The sequence below is a fragment of the Phocoena sinus genome, chromosome 13 (genome assembly GCF_008692025.1).
Source record: "Phocoena sinus isolate mPhoSin1 chromosome 13, mPhoSin1.pri, whole genome shotgun sequence".
Classification (NCBI taxonomy): Eukaryota; Metazoa; Chordata; class Mammalia; order Artiodactyla; family Phocoenidae; genus Phocoena; species Phocoena sinus.
This window is the reverse complement of record NC_045775.1, coordinates 34965259-34989714: the sequence shown is the minus strand read 5'-3', so window position 1 is coordinate 34989714 and position 24456 is coordinate 34965259. Positions and strand designations below refer to the sequence as shown.

The 24456-nt window shown below is 44.8% G+C and overlaps 1 long non-coding RNA gene and 1 other non-coding gene across 2 annotated transcripts in view; both read right to left on the bottom strand.

Moving 5' to 3' along the window:
- LOC116764518 overlaps positions 1-24334 on the bottom strand; it is a 205686-nt gene extending 181352 nt beyond the window's left edge. Inside the window, exons 1-4 of the long non-coding RNA XR_004352916.1 lie at positions 24137-24334; positions 12349-12454; positions 10401-11681; positions 8016-8077 (exon numbers count right to left, since the gene is read on the bottom strand). This is a non-coding gene — a long non-coding RNA (uncharacterized LOC116764518). The remainder of the gene's footprint in view (positions 1-8015; positions 8078-10400; positions 11682-12348; positions 12455-24136) is intronic.
- Positions 10299-10391, bottom strand: TRNAI-UAU. The gene is given in 2 exon segments: positions 10299-10334; positions 10354-10391. It is a non-coding gene; the product is annotated as a tRNA-Ile (tRNA).
- Positions 24335-24456: the final 122 nt, after the last annotated feature.

Sequence of the window (24456 nt, the reverse complement as noted above, 5' to 3'; positions counted from 1 at the left end):
TCTGTTCTGCAGCAGTGAATTCCACCATTCTGTCTTCCGGGTCACTTATCCGTTCTTCTGCCCCAGTTATTGTGCTATTGATTCCTTCTAGTGTAGTTTTCATTTCAGTTATTGTATTGTTCATCTCTGTTTGTGTGTTCTTTAATTCTTCTACATCTTTGTTAAACATTTCTTGCATCTTCTCGATCTTTGCCTCCATTCTTTTTCCAAGGTCCTGGATCATCTTGACTATCATTATTCTGAATTCTTTTTCTGGAAGGTTGCCTATCTCCACTTCATTTAGTTGTTCTTCTGGGGTTTTATCTTTTTCCTTCATCTGGTACATAGCCTTCTGCCTTTTCATCTTGTCTATCTTTCTGTGAATGTGGTTTTTGTTCCACAGGCTGCAGGATTGTAGTTCTTCTTGCTTCTGCTGTCTGCCCTCTGGTGGGTGAGGCTATCTAACCAGTAATTTTTGATAGTACTAAATACTACTATACTATAGCCAAAGGCACCCCTGAGGAGGTGACATCTGACTGAGCCCTGAAAATTAAAGAGCCAGCCCCCTAAGATTTGGGCAAAGATGTTCCAGGAGAAGGAATGGCTGTTACAAAGGGCCTGAGGCAGAAACAAGGAATAGAAAGACTAGGGCGGCTGGAGCATAGTAAGCAGGGGTAGAGTGACAGGAGCTGAGGTTGGAGAGGCGGGCAGGGGCTGGTGCAGACACCACTGCAGGCCTGTGCATTTTATTCTGTATGCAATGGAAAGCTGTCAGTGGTTTTACGCAAGGAAATGACAGGATCTGATTTGTGTTATTAAAGGCCCATTTGGGCTTCTGTGTGAAGAAGAGACAAGAGAGGGATGAGAAGTGGAGACAGGGAGTCAGTTCAGAGGCTCCTGCAGAGTCCAAGCAGGAGATGACAGAAACTGTGGATGGAAAGAAGGACAGGGTCCAGGATACATACTGGAGGGAGACTTGGGACTTGACGGATTAGATCTAGCGGGGAGCAAAAGGGGACCATAAAAGCTGCCACCTAAGCTTTTCACTTAGAATCCAGGTGAATGGACGAAAGGACCATTTGTGGGATGGGAAAGACAAGGGGAGAAGCAGGTTTGGGAGGGGGAAAAAAATCAAGTGTTGTGCTTTGGATGAGTCACTCAAGTGGAGATGGCAAGTGTGCTGATGGAGAGGGCTGGGCTTTGTACAAAGGCATGGAGAAGTATCTATTAACTTTATCCCCAGGCCTGTTTAAATGATTGGATACTGCCTTTTCCTTCTTAAAGGAATACTCATTAAGAAATGTGAAAAATCAGTCATCGATGTAAAATGATATTTTGTACAATAACAGTTGCACAAGTCGAGACCCCTTTTGGTTACAAGTGAGAAACCCTTAACTGGCCAAATGCAAAGGGGCACTTTTTTTAATACATACATTTATTTATTTTATTTTTGGCTGCATTGGGTCTTCGTTGCTGTGTGCAGGAGCTGCAGCGAGCAGGGGCTACTCTTTGTTGCAGTGCACCGGCTTCTCATTGCGGTGGTTTCTCTTGTTGCGGAGCACAGTCTCTAGGCACACGGGCTTCAGTAGTTGTGGCTTGCGGGCTCAGTAGTTGTGGCTCACAGGCTCAGTAGTTGTGGCTCGTGGGCTCTAGAGCGCAGGCTCAGTAGTTGTGGCGAACGAGCTTAGTTGCTGCACAGCGTGTGGGATCTTCCTGTACCAGGGCTTGAACCCGGCTTGAACCCGTGTCCCCTGCATTGGCAGGCGGATTCTTAACCACTGCGCCACCAGGGAAGCCCCAAAGGGGCACTTTTTTAGCTTGAACATTCAAACCACAGAAAGAGAACTGATGAAGCTAGTCGTTTAGAATCAGACTCAAACACTTGCCGACCTCTTTATCTCCCTGCTTCACATTAAATGTAGCCTTTGTTCTCCCAGGCCAAATAGCTCAACTAGAAAGATATCTGGGAGCTGCAGGAAGCTCTGGATTTATATTCTTTATGTTTCTAAACAGAAAGAAAAAAAGTCTCCTCCCAGATAGCTCAAGATAGAAACATCCCATGGAAGGACTCTGGTAGGTTTTGAGTCACATGCCCGTCTCTGAAAGGGGAAATAGGAGCTGGGAAGATAATAACAAAATCTACGGTACAATGTCTCTTTTCTGAAAACAGAACTAAGAATCGTAGCATTAAGAGAGATCTTAGAAGCCTCACCAACCCTTCAACCAATGCAAGATTCTCTTCTACTACATTACAGCTTCAGTTTAATCACTTTTAAAGTTGGGAAGCACGCTCCTTCACCAGGAAACCCATCCCATTTCTCAACATTGCTAATCATTTTAAAAGTAAATTTGCTTCCTTGTCATCATCGCCCATGGGCTATAGTTTTTTTTGGGTTTTTTTGGTTTGTTTTTTAATATTTACTTATTTATTAATTTGGCTGCCCCAGGTCTTCGCTGCAGCATGCAGGATCTAGTTCCCAGACCAGGGATGGAACCCAGGTCCCCTGCATAGGGAGCATGGAGTCTTAACCACTGGACCACCAGGGAAGTCGCCATGGGCTGTAGTTCTAAGTTCATGTTCTTCCCTCTAGGTCAAGACTGAATATATCTACTCCTTTCATGAATATCTGAAAGCAAGTCATATAACCGTCTGCAGCTCGCTCTTCTCTGGGATCCATATTTCTTGGAGTTTCAACTGTAGTCATCATGGATGGCTTAGTGTTATAGGAAGTAAGAGGGGCATCTGGATCATTAAGGTCAGGGGTTGTCAAGGACTCTGTGGGGAAAGGCAGGAAACCAACAGAAGAGGGGAACGATCCTCACCCCACCAGGCTCGCCCCCAGCATGAACTCCACCCCAGCTGCCTGCCTCTGCTCCCAAGGGGCCCACCAGACAGCAAGGAGCATAGAAACACTTAAAGAGAATTCAGATTTACAGTTTATGTTAAAAAGAAGAAAAAAATAGGTAGGAGAAAATAAAAATAAATTTAGAAGAAAAAAGGGAAAGAAGGCTAAGAGCAAATGAATGAAAAGACTAGGTATGGAGGGAAGGGTGTAATGAAAGTTTTAAAGAGAAGGAATCAACTCATTAACCAGAGTATTTAAAAGAATGTAACAGTTAAGGGGCTTCCCTGGCGGCGCAGTGGTTAAGAATCTGTGTGCCAATGCAGGGAACATGGGTTCAAGCCCTGGACAGGGAGGATCCCACATGCCGCGGAGCAACTAAGCCCATGTGCCACAACTACTGAGCCTGCTCTCTAGAAGCCACCAGCCACAACTAATGAGCCCACGTGCCACAACTACTGAAGCCCGCATGCCTAGAGCCCGTGCTCTGCAACAAGAGAAGCTACTGCAGTGAGAAGCCCATGCACCTCGACAAGAGTGGCCCCTGCTCATTGCAACTAGAGAAAGCTCACCGCAGCAACGAAGACCCAACACAGCCAAAAATAAATAAATAAATAAATAAATAAATTTTTTTTTTTTTTTCAGTATGCGGGCCTCTCACTGTTGTGGCCTCTCCCGTTGCGGAGCACAGGCTCTGGACGCGCAGGCTCAGTGGCCATGGCTCACAGGCCCAGTGCTCTGCGGCATGTGGGATCTTCCCGGACCGGGGCACGAACCTGTGTCCCCTACATCGGCAGGCGGACTCTCAACCACTTCGCCACCAGGGAAGCCCAATAAAAATAATTTTTTTTTAAAAAAAGAGAACAGTCCTAAACATGTATACAGCCAATAACAGAGCTTCCAGCAACATGAAGGAGGAAAAGATAGAACTAAAAGATAGTAAAACCTATCATTGCAGTCGGTTATTTTCATGCCCTTCTCTCAGTGACAGACAGAACAAGCAGGCAGAAAAATCAACGGTATAGAAGGCTTGAAGAGCCCTATAAGCCAACTTGATATAATTGACATTGACGGAGCACACTGTCCAGCAACAGCACAGTATACACTCTCTTCCAGTGCATCAGGATCAGATGAAAAGCAGGAAGACAATAAAGAAAAACCAATGGGGCTTCCCTGGTGGCGCAGTGGTTGGGAGTCCGCCTGCCGATGCAGAGGACGTGGGTTCGTGCCCCGGTCTGGGAAGATCCCACGTGCCGCGGAGCGGCTGGGCCCGTGAGCCATGGCCGCTGGGCCTGCGCGTCGGGAGCCTGTGCTCCGCAACGGGAGAGGCCACGGCAGTGAGAGGCCCGCGTAACACAAAAAAAAAAAAAAAAGAAAGAAAAACCAATGAAACCCAAAACTAGATATTTGAAAAGATAAATAAAAGTGGAAAACATCTTCTGAGACTGATCGGGGTGGGGAGGGAACCATAAATTACCAATATCAGAAATTAGAGGGGAAAGCACTACAGATCCTAAAGACAAGAAGGGAATATTATGAATAACTTTATGCTAATAAATTCAATAACTTTAACGAAATACACAAATTTCTTGAAAGACACAAAGTACCAAAGCTCACTCAAGAATAAATAGATAACTTGCATAGCCCCCAAATCTATTTAAAAAATTCAATTTGTAGGGTTTTAAAGAGAAAACTTCCTACAAAGAAAACTGCAGGTCCACAGTGCTTCACCAGTGAATCCTGCCAAATATTTAAGGAAGAAATAATACATTTCAATACTGAAAACAACAAAACATTGCTTAAAGAAATTAAAGCCCTAAATAAGTGGAGACATGTGTAACTTGCTTATAGAATCAGAAGAGTCAATATCGTTAAAGAGGCAATTCTCCTCAAATGGATCAATACCTTCAACAGAATTCTTGTAAAAATCCCAGGATAGGGCTTCCCTGGTGGCGCAGTGCTTGGGAATCCGCCTGCCGATGCAGGGGACAGGGGTTCGTGCCCCGGTCTGGGAAGATCCCACATGCTGCGGAGCGGCTGGGCCTGTGAGCCATGGCCGCTGAGCCTGCGCATCCGGAGCCTGTGCTCCGCGACGGGAGAGGCCACTACAGTGAGAGGCCCGTGTACTGCAAAAAAAAAAAAAAATCCCAGGATATTTTCATAGAAATTGGCAAACTGACCCTAAAGTTTATTTATATATATATAGCATTATGTGTGGATTACTATAATCATATAATTGAATCATGATTCATACAAATTATATGATTATAGTAATCTACACATAACACCACACTGACATATAGCTCAACAGAATAGAATAAGAGTCCAACAAAAGACCCACACAGCTAAGGTCAATTCATTTTTGACAATGTGTCAAGGCAATTCAATCAGGAAAGGATAGGCTTTTCAAAAAATGGTGCCAGAATTGGATAGCCATATACAAAAAAAGAAAAATTTAGACCTCTAACTCACATCATATACAAAAGTTAACTCCTAAATGTAAGAGCTAAAACACAGAATAAAATCTTGGTGACATTGGGTTAGGCAAAAATTTCTTAGATATAACACCAAAAGTATCATCCATAATGGAAAAAAATTGTATAAATTGAACTTTATCAAAATTTAAAAGCTTGCTTTTCAACAGACACCATTAAGAAAATGAAAATTCAAACCACAAACTGGGAGAAATTATTTACAAAACATACCTCCAACATAGGAATTATATCTAGAATAGACAAAAACTCTTATAACTCAATAATGAAAAGACAAACAACCCCATAAAAGACAGACAAAAGATTTGAATGGACAATTCACCAAAGAAGATATCTGAATATCTAATAAGCACTAGAAAAGCTACTCAGCATCATTCAGGCAGTTCATTGTATGTCAAATACTTAAAAAAAAAAAGCTGTAAAATTAAAAAAAACTAATTGGTCACCTTTGGGAGTTGTTAGAGCATCAATTCATTATTCTAAAGACTAGCAGAAAAAGGAAAAGAGTCCAGGAATATTACCTGGTCTTTTCTATGTGAATTGTGCTTTAGGAAAACCAAACAGTCGATGGGAAAAGGGGGTTTTTAAGAATGACAGTTATAAATACAGAAGGAATAATTGAATTAGAAAACGCTTGTTGAGTAATCCTTAATACAATAATAAATCTACACAAGGAGCATCAACAGATGCTAAAACCATTAGGTTAGAGGCTGATGTGGCATTTTGTAATGGATGGACCAGACTGACCACATCTGAAATCACCAGTAAAAATTAACATCAGTAAAAGTGGAACAACCAGACATGATGTACTTTCTCTCTTGTGATACAATAGTATATAGTACCACCCACAATCTATTTTTGCAAAAAGAAAAAATTGCATCTTAATATTACCAAGCTTCTAGATCTAATTGTCAGGGGGGACTGAAGAACTTGTGAAAGGATTCCTTGAGGATGGAATTAGCCAAATTCTGTGGGAGATTCTATAGATCAATAAATATCAAAAAAGGGAGTGGGTAATTGGTAAGAAATTTGAAAGATATATTGATTGAATGTAATGTATGGACCTTGTTTGGATCTCGATTCAAACCAACCAACCATAAAAATATCTTTCAGAGATAAGTGTGGACATTTGAACACAGACGAGGTGTTAGATGATGCAGAGTTTCTATTATTACTCTTGTTAGGTGTACTAATGGTACTATGGTTATGCTCTTTTTAAAAGTGGTTACCTGTTGGGTATACATACTGAGGTATTTACAAGTTAAATTAAACCATAGCTGGGGTTTCCTTTAAAATATTCTGGTGACAGTGCTAGGGTAGGGGAGAATGTTGTGGGAACGAGATAGATGAAATAACGTTGACAATTCTTGAAGGTAGTAATGGGTGGATACAGGGTGGTTAAATATACTGTTTTCTCTATTTTGGGTATGTTTGAAATTTTCCATAACAAAGAACTGGAGTTTTGTTTTGTTGAATTTTAAATGGGCTGTGTTCACCCAGATCACAGCTCTCAGGCTGACTTCAACATGAGTATTCCCTACCTTGATCCACACAGTCAACGTAGGTCACAAATGATAGAAATGAGTCAGGGGTTAAGAAAACAGCAAAGCAAGCAGCTGGTACCCACCTCTGCGAGGATTAATGGAGAGTGGTAGGACCACGGCAAACGAAAGATCACCTGCCCATCCAAAGGGGGCAGCCAATGTTGCCATGTGGGAATAAGGGCCCGAGATGGCCAAGTCTTCTAATTTTTCATTAGAAACTTGAAATCTAGGCATTTCAGTAAAACCTCCCAATATGCAGGCAAATGATTTTTAAAAATTTAAACACTTGCAAGTCAGTGCTAGAGAGCCAAACAAAACCTGTCTGGAGGCTAGATTTGTTCCACAGACTGTTGTTTTGTGATCTCTGACACCACACCATGTAATGCATTATATAGTAATGCATTAATAATTGGCTGACATTCTTAACAGTTGAATCACGCGGCCAGGACAACTGAGGTTGTGCATATCTGAAATGCCCAGATCCTTTATATGCAAACAGCTGTCAAGCCAGGCACGCCCCACACTGAACTCAGAACTGAACACAGGCTTACAGTTATCTCCATCAAATTGCATCTCGTCATTTGTCAAAAACATTTGTCCCTGGATTGGCTCCACTCTTCCTCGAAATTCTACTGAATTTGCACTCCCTTCCAGCTTTGTATCACATACAGTTTTAATAAGCCCATCTAAAGCCATCTACAAAGCTAATGTCAACCTGTGTGCATAGTTCAATAGAGTTCAACAGATTTCAACGGATAGGTAGGTCAGGCTTGTCTCCTGCTAGATGTATACAGCTGTTCAGCTATAACTTCAACCTACCTTCTGAGTTCATCCACCTCATATTTACCCGTCTTCCTCCTTAAAGCCACCATTCATTGCATATAGGCCTAATCCACTAGTTTTGTGGTGACAGGAATGCCACCTCCTTACACCTGTATATGGAGTACTTTATGGTTTTTATAGCATGTTCCCATAATTTTCTGATTTGATCTTTATCACCCATCACAACCTTTAAAAATCCTATCAACCTCACATTAAGACATTGATCTACAAATCTGCCAGTGGTCTATTTGTTTGTTTATAATCCACTAATAATCTATCTGGTGATTTCCAGATTAAATAGAGCAAGGACAACTATTGATAATTTAGCTTCTTACCTTCCCACTTGACCATCTCACCAAAAAAGAGTTCCCCAAACCACCACCATTCCAGCAATAACCTGTAGGGACAGAAACAATATTGAAGAGGAAGAATGTTCTAACCATGAGAGTTGACAGAAAGTGGAATGCATCATCTTGTGAAGAAATGACATTTTGATGCTAGAACTTTTCAAATAGGAGCTAGGGTTTTGCAAAAGAGACTCCAACATGGATAGCGAGTTGGGCAGAATGATCTTTCATTCATGCATTTCTGTCCACGTGAGGAAACTGCTCCGTGCTCAGCTCTTGGCTGAGCTCTTGGAAATATCTTACCAGTTCTTGCAGTGATAACCTCTCAAGGTTAAAAACATACACTTGGCAAGGGTGACTGTTTTTATGCTTTGTACATTTTTAAATTAATTCCCTTTTAAAAAGCAGTTTTCAGCAAATGTTTTTAAAATGCCAACCTTTTCTCCATTGTTCAAAATTGGGAAGAATCCATATAATGGAATATAATTCAGCCATAAAAAAGAAATGAAGCACCAATACAAGGTAGGATGTGGATGAATCTTGAAAACATTAGGATAACTGAAAGAAGCCAGTCACAAAAGGCCACATATTACATGATTCCATTCATATGAAAGCCCAGAATAGGTAAATGTAGATACAGAAAGTAGATTAGTGGTTATTTAGGGGTAGGGTGAGATGATAGCTAAAGGATACAGGATTTTCTGTTGAGTTGATGAAAATGTTCTAAAATTGACTGTGGTGATGGTTGCACATATCTGTGAATGTACTAAAATTCGTTGAATTGTACCCATTTTAAATGGGTGAATTGTAGGGTATATGAATTATATCTCGATAAACCTGTTTTTTAAAAAAAATTAAGCAAACTTTTTTTGGTGGGGTTTGGGGATAGATGTTTGCTTCCAGGCTGGCTAGATTTCTAAAGGGGAGCACTCAACCATCTGCTGAGCGAAAAGATCCGGTTCAGCGAGGAACTGGCAGCCAGGTTGGGTGAGGTGGAAGGATTTTCTCACATTTCAGGAGGCATGGGGCTCCCCTTTCGGAATCTGGGGCTGGGATTAGCAGCTGAGGAGACAGACAAGAGCTCCACCTTCCACCCACTACCTCCGAGCTTTCTAGGTCTTGCTTCTCACCGCTCCTGGTAGTATTTCCATCCCAGGAGTTAACTCCTAGCACGCCCATAAAAACAGCTGAAACCACTCTTTCGGGAAAACACGTCCGGGAGGCCTCTCATCCCAACTAAGCTTGCTCCCTACTTCGCCCCACCTCCTGAGGATGTGGGGCACCCGTCCACCCCCTGACAAAGCGGCCCCCCTGCCTCAGAATGTTCGAGTGCTGGAAGACTTCAAAACCCAGCTGGCATATTTCCTACTCCCCAGGGGGACTTCTGAACCTGGGGTGTGCAGCAGGCAGGAAAGGATATCCCTAGAAAACGTCTGTTCTCCCGTCTGCCAGCGAATTCCACCACTCCTGACTGACACCGGGGAGCAGGGGCACAGATAGGGGGAGGGAAACGCCCAGGCACTTTTCCCAAACTGCAAATCCGCCCAGGGAGGCCTGGAGGCCTGGGTAAGGGAGAAGGGCCCGCGGTCTAGGGGTTCTGCAGATGGGGGGAAGGCGGCAACGACCAATTATCAGCATTGAGTTGGCCAAAAAGTTCGTTCGGGGTTTCGTTCGCGGTTTTGGTAACGATGTTACGGAAGAACCCGAACGAACTTTTTGGCCAACCCATAGTTAAAAAGGAGGAGAGCGACTGCTTCACTTGAGGCCCTGCGCTGGGCCTCGGGCCCCAGCTCGCGGGAACGGTCGCCCCGCTCGGGCCCCGACAGCCAGCGCTCACCACGCCGCTCCCGGCCCTGGGTGAGGGGCAGCAGCAAGGAACTGGCGCCGGGAACTCAGGCACGCCCCGTAGAGAGGGCGCCTGGAATTTTCGATGACGAGGCCCAGGTAGGGTCCCATCACCGGTGCAGCGCCCCGGGACTTCCCGTCCTCATCCCCGGTACCGGGACCCGGGACTATGCCGTTAAAGGAAATGCCTAGGAAGAGGGAGCAGCAGGTAAACGTACTGGTTCGGGCGGCTGGACGGTGCACTGCGCGGGGGCAACAAGTAGCTTGGAAAGCGAGTGAGGCGCCAAGGAGAGCGGCTTCCTGCCTGCAGCGAAGCAGGACGTGCAAGCAGAGCAGTGAGAGACAGGAACTGAGGAGACTAAAGAGAGACTGACTCGTTCCCTTGAGCAAGGTGGTAAAAGGGGGTGCGGGTATCCAAAAGGGTCATGCTCCAGGTGAGGCTCGAACTCACAACCTCGGCATTGCTCTGCATGTACTGCTGTATAAGTACCGCGCGCTAACCGATTGCGCCACTGGAGCTCCGCTTACCCCGCCTCGCGACGGCTCTATCAGGGTTCACCCGGGCCCTGTGCGGGCCTTCGCGGAGCATGCGCACCCGCGGCTTGCGGCTAGGCGAGAACGAACCGGAGCCCCGAGACCCCGCAGCTTCCGGTCCGGCGGTCCCCGGCCTAGTGTAGGAGGGAAGGCTGCTAGGTCTCCCTCCGGGAGGGCGGGGCCCTTTGGCGGGACCTTGAAAAGAGCACAGCCCGCCTCCCTGGGTAGCGCGGGAGGAGGAGCCCGGGCGCTGCGGTCTGAAACCACCTCCGCGCCCTCAGTGTGGAGTTTCGCCTTCCAGGAGCAGGCCCCGCGAGAAGCAGGCCTAGTCCGGGAACCGGGCTGCGGCCGGCGGGCGGGCCTTGTTGCGAGGGGTGGGGCCGAGCGGGGAGATGCCCTGGAGTGTCGCCTCTGACCCGCGCCCCCGCGTGACCGGTGAGCTGGAGGAGCCCACCCCGCTACCCCCCGCGCCGCCCTGGAAGTCGGCAGGAGCGGGAAAACCCGTGAATGAGCAAAGCCCGCGCCTGCCGGTGGGGCAGCCAGGGAGCGCCTGGGCCGGAGTGGCGACCGAGCTTCCAAGACCGGACCGGGCAGAGATTTAACCGTCAGACCCTTGTCCTGCCCCGAAGGCTTTCTGCTGCCCCTTCTTACATCCTGAGCGGGGTGCTCGGATCGTGTCCAACCACGGGCATTCTGGGGACACGGTGATAGCCCAGGCCTTCAAGAGGGTTCAAGCTAAGCTCCACGTGTTTTGTTGGGCCACGACGTGTATGTTTTGTTTAATTTTAAAGCGAGTTCCTAATATTTAAAAACAAGAGGTCCCCTACAAATATCTGGATATCCATTTCCTTTTTTTAAAACCAGAAAGTGTAAACCGTACCCAGGGCCGAATTATGACTGTCCTGTGCCTTACACACTTTTGTCTTCGTGGCCCCTTTGTCCATCAAAACAACAAAAAATTTTTTAAATTATATTTTGCTACTACAAACCACAAATATAATCCAGGCTGGATTTATTGTTACATTCATTATTATCTTTATTTCTGATTTCAAAAAAAAATTAAAATGTAAACATTTGGGGGGCTCTAGGCACTGTGCCTACTGCCCTTGACTGATAACTGCTAGGAACCTGCATCCCTCTGAGAGGGTAGCTGCAGCCTCCTCCACAAAATGCCCCCCTCCCCCCTCCCTCTCTTCCTCTGGCGTTGCATCAGTCGATTGTCTCCTGGGCCTCTGTTGGCATGTTGGTCACCCTGTTCCGGTGACCTCTGCTTTCCTGGGAGAGCCAGAAGAGCAAACAACAGAGCACCATGTCAATAGATTTCGGAACCAGCATGAGCAAGTGATGGGGGCAGAATAAAGATCATGCATAATCACCTTGATGGTGACTAACCCACATTAACAGGTTGTGTTCGGGTGATGAGGTCGAGAGTACGATTGTAGAAGAGCCTTGAAATTGGAGCAGAAGAGATTAGAGAGATCAGGCAGATGATGAGACAAGCACAGGTTCAGTTTAAGGCAGAGGCCTCCTGAAGGTGGTGTTTTCAGGAAGTTCATTGCTTTGTACAGACTGGGTTGTGCACCCAGAGAAAGGAGATAGGCGAGCCTCTCCTGGTGGTTTGTAAACTGTGAGAGACACACATCCAGAGCAAGAGCTCAGAAGGGGGATGGTCAACACCCTTGCAAGATCCCATCAGGTACTAGGCAGATGGTGGGATGCAGAGCTGTTTACAACACGCCAGGATTAGGGCTCCTTGGAGCATGCTTTGGCAAGTCCTTGGTAAATCAAGGGCAGCAGAGCCTTTGAAATAAGTCCCTCCCAAAAGATGGAACAAGTTCTAAAAGTAAATGCATGATTTGCCCCCAGGTGGGAATAATTTTTCCCCCTAAATTGAAAGGGGTTAATTTCCTGAAAGACAAGAAAGTAAGTTGTAGACTCATACACAGCGTCTTCTCAAATCCAGTAGCATCTGCTGAGTCTGCTCTTTCTCCCTCCTGAATCCCTCAGGTAGAATCTGCCTGGTGAACTATAAGCAGCAAAAATGGCCCCTGAAAAAAAAAAAAAAAAAAAGCCCTGGTGGTCCAGCTTCCCTTCCCACTCTCCGCTTTCATGGACTTACTCCTTAACAGTATTGGTTCAGCAGATACTGACTGACCCTGGTTGCATGGGAAGGGAAGGCAGCACCTGATACAGCCTTTGGGAACTAAAATAGCTTAGTCCCCAAGGAAATTGGGGCTCTAAGGGAGGAGTGAGGGCAATGTTGGACCTAGAGGGGGCAGTGTCAGAATCTCTGCCACCAGAGAGATTTTTCAGCAAGAACAAGTATATACTGAGACCTTCAAATCACTTAACCTCATACACACTCACCCTGAAGAGCAAAGAACTAAGAGTGAGTCTGAGGCCCTCCCTGGCTCTGTGACCTTAAGTAAATCTCTTACCCTTTCTGGGCCTCAGTTTCCCCATTTATAAACTGAGGGATCTAGACCAGATAAGAGCTTTCTAGCTTAACTGGAGAATGCCTTTTACCATGTATACTCTTGATAACAACTTGCAATTATTTAAGCATTTAATAATTTGTGTGATGTGTAATGAAGTGATTTTTAAAATAAAACCTATTTTAGATATATGTATAATGTTAAAATAATCTTGAGTAATACCCATACTGTAATAAGACTAGTCTCAACCTTCTTCCATTTACCATGTAATGCAAAATGTTTAATTTACTTTAATTATGTAAGGGAAAAGCATGCTTTGTTAACAATAACTTTTAAAAGAACATATATCATATTGGTCTTAGGACAAATGTATATTAAAATGTATGAAATTTAATGACTCATTGTAGCATCAAAAATAGACACAAACTGCTTTCCTAAGCGAATGTTTAGAATTTGTGCTTTTTGCACTTTAAAAACTGGTTTATTTTTATTCCTTTCATGGTTTTGTGTCTAAATGATGAGCTAAAACAGAAGGGTTCTGGCTGCTATATGTAAGCACCATTCTGCAAATAACATGAAGCGGGTATGGTTGGTCTTCATCCCTAATAATGAAAGACCAAATTGGATATAATGATCAGTATATTTTCTCTTTTGGGCTTTTGTTTCTGACATACAAGATATTTTGATTAGCAGAATGCAATTTGCACATTTAGTAAATGAATATCATCTTGAACCAAATTTGTAGAATTTTCAGTATATGGTCTTCTTTTACTTTATTTCAGCAAACTTTTTATGTGTTTAGCCAGCGTTCCATTATGGTTATATATGAAGCAGTATATGACTTTTAAAAGTTGCTGTAGAGGAGTCACAAGTCACCTACGACCCACCTCTTCAGCTGAGTCATACGCACACTTCTTGTATGCAGGGACCACTGCAGGTGCTGGTCAACAGGCACTGAGACGCTCCCCAAGTGATTGCATGTTGATGGGGCAAGAGGTTGTCTGAATAATTATTTTAATTATTACTTTTCTAAGTAGAAATTGAAAAGCTACTCTGCCACCTGTAACAGTGAAGACCGTCTTGAATGTCTTTCAGAACTCCTAGGATTTGGCAGTGTCTAAGATCCCTTCCTATCCTAATAGTCCGTGATCCTCACCAGCGCCACGTGGAGAAATGACCCTTTATTTTCCCTTAGGAGGAGAAAGATGCGTAGGTCTTAAGGCCCAAACTCTAGGAAAGTATGATGCAGATTTGAACCAATTACACATAGGAGTGGAACATGATGATACTTTGGGAATCACAGATTCCTTCACTCTGGACTGAAGCTGAAATGAGGACATGGTGAGAGCCTGTCAGAGGAGAAAAAGTCTTAAAGATTGGTAACATTGTGTTGAGGAGAGTGTGAGGAAATGGACACTGTTCAGGGTTTTTGTTTGTTTGTTTTTAAGTCAGTTTAGTAGAATCTATCAAATATATGACCTTTGACCCAGCAGTTCCACTTCTAGGAATCTCTCCTATAGAGACACTGTACGTGGGAACAAGTATACCATAGGAACAAATAGACTGTATTTCATCAAACCCAAGTTGCCATAACCTGTAAAATGTGCCATTACTTTACGTAGCGATAAGAAAGATGCTGCCATTTTAACAATGACACTGTGCTTGCATGTCAGACTTACTTTATGCTTATTAAAAGAGCTCTTTTAGACAGACTCAGATGTACATTTTTAAAATCACATATTACCCTTGAGAACTATTGCTTTTGGTTCGGCTTTTCAGCCTCTTAGTTTCTGCCACCTCCAAACCGGCCAGCGCTTCAAGTGGGAATCAGGCTGCCGCGCTCACCTCAGTGCCCTTGTCTTCTCCCTGAATCTTGTGGCCTCTCCACACCTGGGCTGTCTTCAAGCAGGTTTGTTTGTGTGTATTTATTATGTCTCTGCCTACTATCCGTGGGAATACTATCGTCTACGTGACCACACACTTCATCCTCCCAACAGGGACATTTCTGAGAGCGAGGGGCGTAGGGGTGGGTGGCTGTAATAATACGGGCTCAACGGGCGTGACTAGTGACTACAGCGGACCGCCGGGAGCACGGGACTGCCCTAACCACAGCCCCCTTCGTACCGCTATCAGTACATGAAACATAAACAGGAACCACTCCCAGTTAAACGTCGTTTAATTATGAGGACGTTGAAGGGGTGTGCGCCTGTTGTGAACTTGGAGCTTCTTCAGCTCCAAGTACACCGTCTCGGCCCTGCCCTGCGTGCCAGCCAGCACCACCCTCGCGCCGCGTCAGGGGTAAGCGTCCGCAGAACACTGAAGGGCCTTCTCGCCCTCTTGCCAGGGCTTTTCTTCCGGCTTCTACTGCACAGCTGCCGGCGGGCGGCTTCCGGTCAGACTCGGCCATCGCCGTTTCCTGCTCGCCAGCCCCAGCCTGCAGCTCCTCAGCAAACTTCTCCCACCACGCCCCCACCCGTGAGTTCTGAGCCTCAGCTGTGGCAGGGAGCGAGGGCCCTTTCCAAGTTTATCCTTCCGTGGGTTTTCTGTGTCATCTCTGGAGGTAGTGGCTGCTCCCTTTATCCGTTATTCCTGTGTCCCTTAGAGTCCCGTTGACCCCTCTTAGTAGGTAGACCCCGTTAACTGGTTAACAGTTCTTCATGTTGATTTTTCCCTGTTCAAAGTACTGGTGTGGTTTCCGCCTCCTGACTGGATCCTGGATCCTAAGCACAGATAATGATGGGGTCTTCCCTTTGAGAGGAGGAAGAGTCTTAGCAGAGGCACCTATGGAACTCTGGAGTTTCAGTAACATTCAGGGCTGTCCTTAGGTCAAAATTTTGGAGTGAGTAGGAAAACTCACCCTGTGCGGTTGAAGAAAGATAAGGAACTGGAGCAAAACAACTTTTGTTCCTATCTCTGTTTAGCCAACAACTGACTGAGTGGCTTCAATAATTTTTCTTTACATGTATACACCGCAGTTGCTTAGCTGTTCTCCTATTAATGGACATCTTGGGTTATTTCCTGTTTGGAGCTATTATAAACAAAGCTGCTAGGAGCACTCTTGTACAAGTCCTTTTGTTTTCATTTCTTTTCAGTAAATACAGGAGTGGGACTGCTGGGTAGTGCAGCCAAAGAAAAAGTGTACAATTCAGTGGCATTAAGTACATTTATATTGTTGTGTAACTGTTACCACTATCCATCTCCAGAACTTTTTCATCATCCCAAACTGAAAATCAGTACCAATTAACCAATAAACTCTCCATCCCCCTTCCCTCAGCCCCTGGTAACCTTTATTCTACTTTCTGTCTCTACAAGTTTGACTATTCTAGGTACCTCATATAAGTGGAATCACCCAGCATTTATCCTTTTGTGTCTGGCTTATTTCAGGCAGCATAATGTTTTCAAGGTTTATCCATGTTGCAGCATGTGTTAAAATTTCATTCCTTTTCTATTGTATGTATACACCATATTTTTTTATCCATTCGTCAGTCAATAGACACTTAAGTTGCTTCCGTCTTTTGACCATTGTGAATTATGCTGCTATGAAGATGGGTGCACAAATATCTGTTCAAGGTCCTGCTTTCACTTCTCTTGGATATATACCCAAAAGTGGATTGCCACATCATATGGTGATTCTGTTTAATTTTTTGAGGAACCATCATACTGCGTTTCACAACAGCTGCACTGTTTTACACTCCCACCAGGAATGCACAACACTTATTTTCTGTTTGTTTGGGGTTCTTTTTAGTAATAGTCATCCTAACAGGTGTGAAGTACTATCTCATTGTGGTTTTTATCTTCATTTTCTTAATAATTAGTGATGTTGAGCATCTTTTGATGTGCTTATTGACCGTTCGTGTATCTTCTTTGGGTAAATGTCTATTCAAAATCTTTTGCCCAATTTTAATTAATTGCTTGTTTTTATGTTGTTGAATTTTATGAGTTCTTTGTATATTCTGGATACTAATCCCTTACTAGATATATTATTTACAAATATTTGACCCATTTTGTGGGTTGCCTTTTCAGTCTCTTGACAGTGTCCTTTGATGCACAAAAGTTTTTAATTTTGATGAAGTTCTATGTTTAGTTTTGTAAGAAAGTGCCAGACCCTTATTTCCAAAGTAGTTTTGCCATTTTATACTCCCACCAGCAATGCTGATCATTCCAATTGCTCTGCATCCTTGTCAACACTTGGTGTTCGCAGTGTTTTTTTTTTTTTTTTTTTTTATGCGTTACGCGGGCCTCTCACTGTTGTGGCCTCTCCCGTTGCGGAGGACAGGCTCCGGACGCGCAGGCTCAGCGGCCATGGCTCACGGGCCCAGCCGCTCCGCGGCATGTGGGATCCTCCCAGACCGGGGCACGAACCCGTGTCCCCTGCATCGGCAGGCGGACTCTCAACCACTGCGCCACCAGGGAAGCCCCGCAGTGTTTTTAATTTTAGGCATTCTACTGGGTGTATAATAGTATCTCATTGTAGGTTTAATTTATATATCCCTGATGACTAATGGTGTTGAGCATTTTTTGACGTGCTTGTTGGCTATTTGTGAAACTTTGTGAAATGTTTGTTCAGATCTTTCACCCATCATTTTGTTGTTTTGTTTTTGTCTTTTTTGTTTTTTGGGTTTTGATCATTTTTTAAATTAAGTTGTAGGAGTGGCTGATATTTCTCAGTTTCCTCATCTGTAGGTAGCAGGTATGAATTCCGCCATGACACCTAGGCTACAAGAAATGCCAAGCTTAGCCACTGTCCACACAGCCCTGGACTCATAAGAGCCCACATATGTCCACTCCTGTCCAAGGCATGTGAGATCCATGCTAGGAAGAATGAGGGGGATGCCACAGGATGTTGGGGGGTGCGGTAAGAGGGCAGTGGAAGTGTCTAACACAGAGTGATTTGAAGGGAAGTAGCGTCCATGGCCCCTGGCAAAGAGGGAAAAGAAGACCAGCAAGCTAAAGAATATTACCTCCATGGGAGGAAGGAGGGAGGGAGGGGAGGGGGAAGAGCTCACTGGCCCTGGAGCCAGAAAAAAATGGAAATGTAGCAGACATATAAGCCAAACTGAAAGCTCATAGCAGAGCTGGCCTGTGAATGTCTCCCTGAGGACTTTCCACCTGTGAGGTGACAGGGAGACATAAACTTCCTGCTGTATTTGCAGAGAGCCCTGAAAAGCTGACAGTGACCAGCACGCAGTTGCAGGGCGTTCTCCTCAGCTGCCCTGCCCTGCCCTGCCCTGTCCAGTGGGGTCCTCGCTGCAGTTACTGGCTCCATCCCAGGGCCAACAGACAACTACGATCACATTAGAGAAGTAGTATATTGGAGGGTCAATCCGTTTTATTATTTGATGCCCCGATTTTAGAACCTAACCCTCCCTGAGTTGCAAATCACAACCATAAAGAAATCTTCTAGTACAGAGAATTAAGCTTATAAAAGTATGTTAGTCAGGAGACAGAAATCATGCCAGTTGTTTAACAAAGAGAATGTAATACAGAGAACTGTTAACTAGGTTTAAAGTTGTTAACTAGTAACTGAAAAGTCAAAAAAAAATCTGCAGTATCACAGAAGTAGCAACTGTAAGAAGCAGTTATACCCGCTAGGGCTGAGGGAACCAAAGAAGAAGGTGAATTACTAAACCTTGGAAAGTGGAGGACGACTTCTGCAGAATTGAAACTCAGCCCTCTGACAGGGCATGCCAGCTTCTGGAACTGGTAACTCTGATGGGGTCACTTTAAAGCTGATTCTGCGAGAACTGGAAAGATTGCAAATTGGATTTAGAAACTGCCAAGGGAAGAAGCCAAGGTGATGAGCCCAGGAGCCACAGGCAGCCAGGAGACAGGAAAATCAGGAAAGAGCAAGTCCCCTCTCCTTCCTCCATCCCTGCAGTCTCCCTCTATTACCTCCACTTTGCAGGGGTAACAGAACCAGCTGGCAAAGCATAAACGGAGTTTGCAGAATCCCAGCCCCTGCCTTATGATGCAGAGTATAGAAAGTGAGTTTGGAGCTGAGAGACAGTAGCTTAATAATTGGTTAATACATTAGAAAAACATATAAAAACATCTAACTCTTGCCTGTATAAAACTTTTAAATAATAATCTAAACAATATCAACATGGAAGTTGCCAGTAGGGAGTTCCAGCAGGAAGTTAAATCTTGCCCAGATTCTTTTGTCCTTGACTTGTTATAGGGGTCGATACAGATGCTTATTAACAGTACACATTAGAAATTACAAGTTTACAGACATGCATGTATTTAAAAAATAACCACTAGGACTTTCCTGGTGGTGCAGTGGTTAAGAATGCACCTGCCAATGCAGGGGACATGGGTTTAATCCCTGGTCAGGGGAGATCCCACATGCCGCAGAGCAACTAAGCCCGTGCACCACAACTACTGAGCCTGCTCTCTAGAGCCTGCGAACAACAACTATTGAGCCCGCGCGCTCTGGGGCCCTTGTGCCGCAACTACTGAGCCCGTGTGCTGCAACTACTGAAGCCTACGCACCTACAGCCCATGCTCCGCAACAAGAGAAGCCACCACAATGAGAAGCCCGTGCATCGCAATGAAGAGTAGCCCTTGCTCACCACAGCTAGAGAAAGCCCACGCACAGCAACGAAGACCCAGCACAGGCAAAAATAAATAAAATTAAAAATAAATTTATATATATATATATATATATATATATATGGCTTCCCTGGTGGCGCAGTGGTTGAGAGTCCGCCTGCCAATGCAGGGAACACAGGTTCGTGCCCTGGTCCGGGAAGATCCCACATGCCGCAGAGTAGCTGGGCCCATGAGCCATGGCCGCTGAGCCTGCGCGTCCGGAGCCTGTGCTCCGCAACAGGAGAGGCCACAACAGTGAGAGGCCCGCGTACCGCAAAATAAATAAATAATAACCACTAGACACATAGGACTAGAAGGTAGAGGGGGGAATGGGTCAAAGAAAACTTAGTCAAAAGTCAGGTGTAGTAGACATGCTTCACTACCTTCCAAGCATCATTTCCCACCTCCCAGTCATGAGCCAGAGTTTTATGTGAATATCCCACCCCACCCCCATGGCCACAGACTTTGGGGGAAGCCAACTCTGCCTCCAGTTTCAAGCACAAATCTTAATTTGAATAAATCAATCAGAATATCTCTCCCTTCACTCCAGTAATTGGTTCAGGTTGGGGCATGTGAAACTTGTATTGCCAGTAAACACACCTGGTTCTCACTTGGGGGCAATTTTGCCCCCCAGGGACATTTGGCAATGTCTGGAGACATTTTTGGTTGTCCCAACTCGGGGAGAGATACTGGCATCTAGTGGGGAGAAGCCATGAATGTGTTAAACATCCTACAATGCAAAGGACAGCCCCCTACAAAAATTATCCACCCAAAATGTCAGTGGTGCCAAGGTTGAGAACCCCTCATCTAAAAGAAAAGCTATGGATAGTTTCCATCTCTTGACCCCTTAGGGAATCAGCCTTGGGATGAAGCTGATGCTGCAGTTAGCAGATCTGAGGAACAGAAAGAATCAGGGTCTATTATGACACCACTAGTTCACAAGCTCATTCTTCCTCTGCGTATCCAGTTATATAAGTCTTTACCTTTCTCTTGGTTAAGCCATTGTTTAACTGGGGCCTCTGTCATTTGCACCCATGAGCAACTTGATAAACTAGAAAAGAGATGATTTATGTAACACAGCAGGTTAGGCTAACAGAAACCTTTAGAACTACATTCTAAGCAGAGAATACACATTCGCAAAAATTGACCATAGACTAAGCTGCAAAGGAAATCTTAACACATCCCCACCCAAAACTAATACACAGACCATCTTCACTCACCACAATGCAATAAAATTAGAAACAATAAACAAAACAAAATGATAGCTGAACAAAAATCAAAACAAAAAAACCCCCTCAAACCAACCATATGTCTAGAAAATTTAAAACAGACTTGTCAATAATACAAGATAAAGAGATAGCAGGGCCAGAACCCAGATTTCCAAATAACCAGTACGGTTCATGACCTAGCCGTTTTATTCATGTTTGTTCTTAAACATTTGCTTAATTATATGAAAGGGAGGGAAAGCGGGACAGAGAGACAGACAGAGACAGACCAAGGTGAGCTGGGATAGGGATCGGCTGGAGAAACTAGTTCTGTCCGTTGACAGATTGAAGAGATCAGACTGTTAGCAGCCAGACTCAGCGAAGCCTGGAAGTATCTAGTGGCTTTAGTGACCTGGGCAGGCAACCACCATCCAGGGGAGAGCAGAGCCAGGCACCAGCAACCAGGACAGGCTCTGATGAGCTTTGGTCCTCGGGCAGCGACTGCTTCTTGCTCCACGTTGCACATGAGCTCCTGTGTGCAGAGAGGAGAGCTGGCTGCTGTGAGCTGGTAAGAGCCAGAAACTAGGAGGAGCCCATGGGTCAATAACTGGAAGGAGTCCGGGTGGCTGTGAGTAAACAATGCCAGCACACCCAGAGAGAATTCGAATTGTTGACTTTCTGAACACTGGAGTCAGATGGTGCCCAGCATCTTTTCATATGTCTCTTGGCCATCTGTATGTCTTCTTTGGAGAAATGTCTATTTAGGTCTTCTGCCCATTTTTGGATTGGGTTGTTTGTTTTGATGATCTTAAGCTGCATGAGCTGCTTGTAAATTTTGGAGACGGTTAGCAGGGTGGAAGGGTGGGGGGCAGGGATAGTTAGGGAGCTTGGGATTGACATGTACACACTGCTATATTTAAAATGGATAACCAAATAACCCAATCAAAAAGTGGGGGGAAGATCTAAATAGACATTTCTCCAAAGAAGACATACAGATGGCCAACAAACACATGAAAAGATGCTCAACATCTCTAATTATTAGAGAAATACAAATCAAAACTGCAATGAGGTACCACCTCACACTGGTCAGAATGGCCATCATCAAAAAATCTACAGGGCTGGGCTTCCCTGGTGGCGCAGTGATTGAGAGTCCGCCTGCCGATGCGGGGGACACGGGTTCGTGCCCCGGTCCAGGAGGATCCCACATGCCGCGGAGCGGCTGGGCCCGTGAGCCATGGCCGCTGAGCCTGTGCGTCCGGAGCCTGTGCTCCACAACGGGAGAGGCCCGCGTACCAGAAAAAAAAAAAAAAAAAAAAAATCTATAAACACTGGAGAGGGTGTGGAGAAAAGGGAACCTTCCTACACTGTCGGTGGGAATGTAAATTGGTACAGCCACTGTGGAGAACAGTAGGGAGGTTCCTTAAAAAACTAAAAATAGAGCTACCATATGCCCCAGTAATCCCACACCTAGGCAAATATCTGGAGAAAACCATAATTCGAAAAGATGCATGCACCTGATGTTCATGGCAGCACTGATTACAATACCAGGACATGGAAGCAACCTAAATGTCCATCGACAGAGGAACGGATAAAGAAAATGTGGTACATGTATACAATGGAATATTAGCCATAAAAAGGAATGAAGTAGTGCCATTTGCAGAGACGTGGATGGACCTAGAGATTGTCATACAGAGTGAAATAAGTCAGAAAGAGAAAAACAAAGATCGTATAATATTGCATTTATGGAATCTAGAAAAGTGGTACAGATGAACTTATTGGCAAAGGAGAAATAGAGTCACAGATGTAGAGAACAAACTTATGGTTATCAAGGGGGGAAGGTGGAGGGGTGGGACAAATTGGGAGATTGGGATTGACATATACACACTATTATGTATAAAACAGATAACTAATGAGAACCTATTGTTTAGCACAGGGAACCCTACTCAATGATCTGTGGTGACCTAAATGGGAAGGAAATCTAAAAAAGAGTGGATATATGTATATGTATAACTGATTCACTTTGCTATACAGCAGAAACTAACACAACATTGTAAAGCAACTATACTCCAATAAAAATTAATTTAAAAAAATAAAAATAAAATGGATAACCAACAAGGACCTACTGTATAGCACAGGGAACTCTGCTCAATATTATGCAACAACCTAAACGGGAAAAGAATTTTAAAAAGAAGAGATACATGTATATGTGTAGCTGAATCGCTTTGCTGTACACCTGAAACTAACACAACATTGTTAATCAACTATACTCCAATATAAAATAAAAAGTTTAAAAAAATAAAAAGTAAAATGCAGGGTAACTGTCATTCTTTTCTTTGAACTACATATCAGAACATCTGTTGGGCTGAAATCATGGAGGTTTTTATTTCCTTGTAGTGGGAATTCATTCATGCCTTTATCTACCCACCCACCCATCCATCCATTTAACAAACATCCAATCATCTCCTCTGATTACTTGTAGATGAGAAAGACAAAGAATATGGTTTGAGTTATTTTGGTGCCAAACAAGATTCTAGAAAGAAATGCTCAGAAAAAAAAACAAAACTAAATAAATAACTAAAAAGAAAAAGGAGGGAGAAGGGGGGCGAGGGGAGGGGTACGTGGAGAGGAAACAGGAGGATCCCAGCAGGGGAGGGCAGGAGTCTTGTTTGCTATCAGACTGGGGTTTTTTTGTTTTTGTTTTTGTTTTCCAAGCTAAAAAATTTATTTTTTCAAAAAAATATATATTTATTACAGAAAATTTAGAAAATACAGATAAGCAGAAATATGAAGAAATCATAACTCAAATATGACTTGCCAAAATTTTGGCACTTCCAGATTTTTTTCTATGAAAAAATATCTTTAATTCAAACTGCAAGTATTATCTTCAAATACAGTTTTTACTTAATAAAAGTAATTCGTCTGACTGGGTTTTGATTTGCACAAGGAGCCCCTGTGTCTGAGGGTGCTGAGAAAACCCGCCCACCCCAGACAGCAGGGAGTGGCCAAGATGGGATGGGGGACAGGAGTCGGAGGAGTTTCGAGTTTCTTAAGCTCTACAGTCTGGATGCTGGTGTCTGAGCTATGTTCCTTCTCCTCCACCCTCACCTCCCTCCTCCAACACACAGGCGCAATCTTCCTAAGAATTCTGAGTCGGGAAGAAAGCAGGTGTCCAATCGTCCTTCCCCCTCCTCCGCACCCACACAGGCAAGCATCGGGTCTCCCTGCGCCCCGAGGGTCCCGGGTTAGCGCCTCTCACCCCAGGCTGGAATCGTTAGCCCATTAGGTTTGTCCGCCCTCCGCACCCCGGATCCCAGATTCCTGAGGTCCGAGTGCCCGGTTCTTCATCTGTAAAACTCCTCATAAATTGTGGTGTGACTTGAATATGCCCCCAAGACACGAAAGGAGCTGAGAACAGTGCCAGGCACCTTGTCGGTGCTCTGCCCGCCACCTGCGAACGTAGGTGAGTGGACGGCGCCCCCCAGCCCGGCGCAGCGAGTACCTGTCTTGCGTCCGGGGCTCCCAGCATTGCGCCCCCCGCTGCTCCTCCTGTCCTCTCCCGACCCAGCCACAGGAAGAGCCGAGCAAGCAGCCCCCAAGAAATCTGCGGACCCTGGCCCGACCTCTGTCCTCGTGAAAGGATAGGGGACTAACATCAATCGGGGCCTATGGTGGCCGCTATGCAACCCCGAGATGGCTGTGTAGACATTCCCAGTTTTCAGATGAGGAAACTGAGGCCCCAACCCAGTGCCAGCACCCCTGTATTCAGGCGCTCTGGTTTACAAACCCGCCTTCTCCCCCTTATAGGATTTCTTTGGGGTT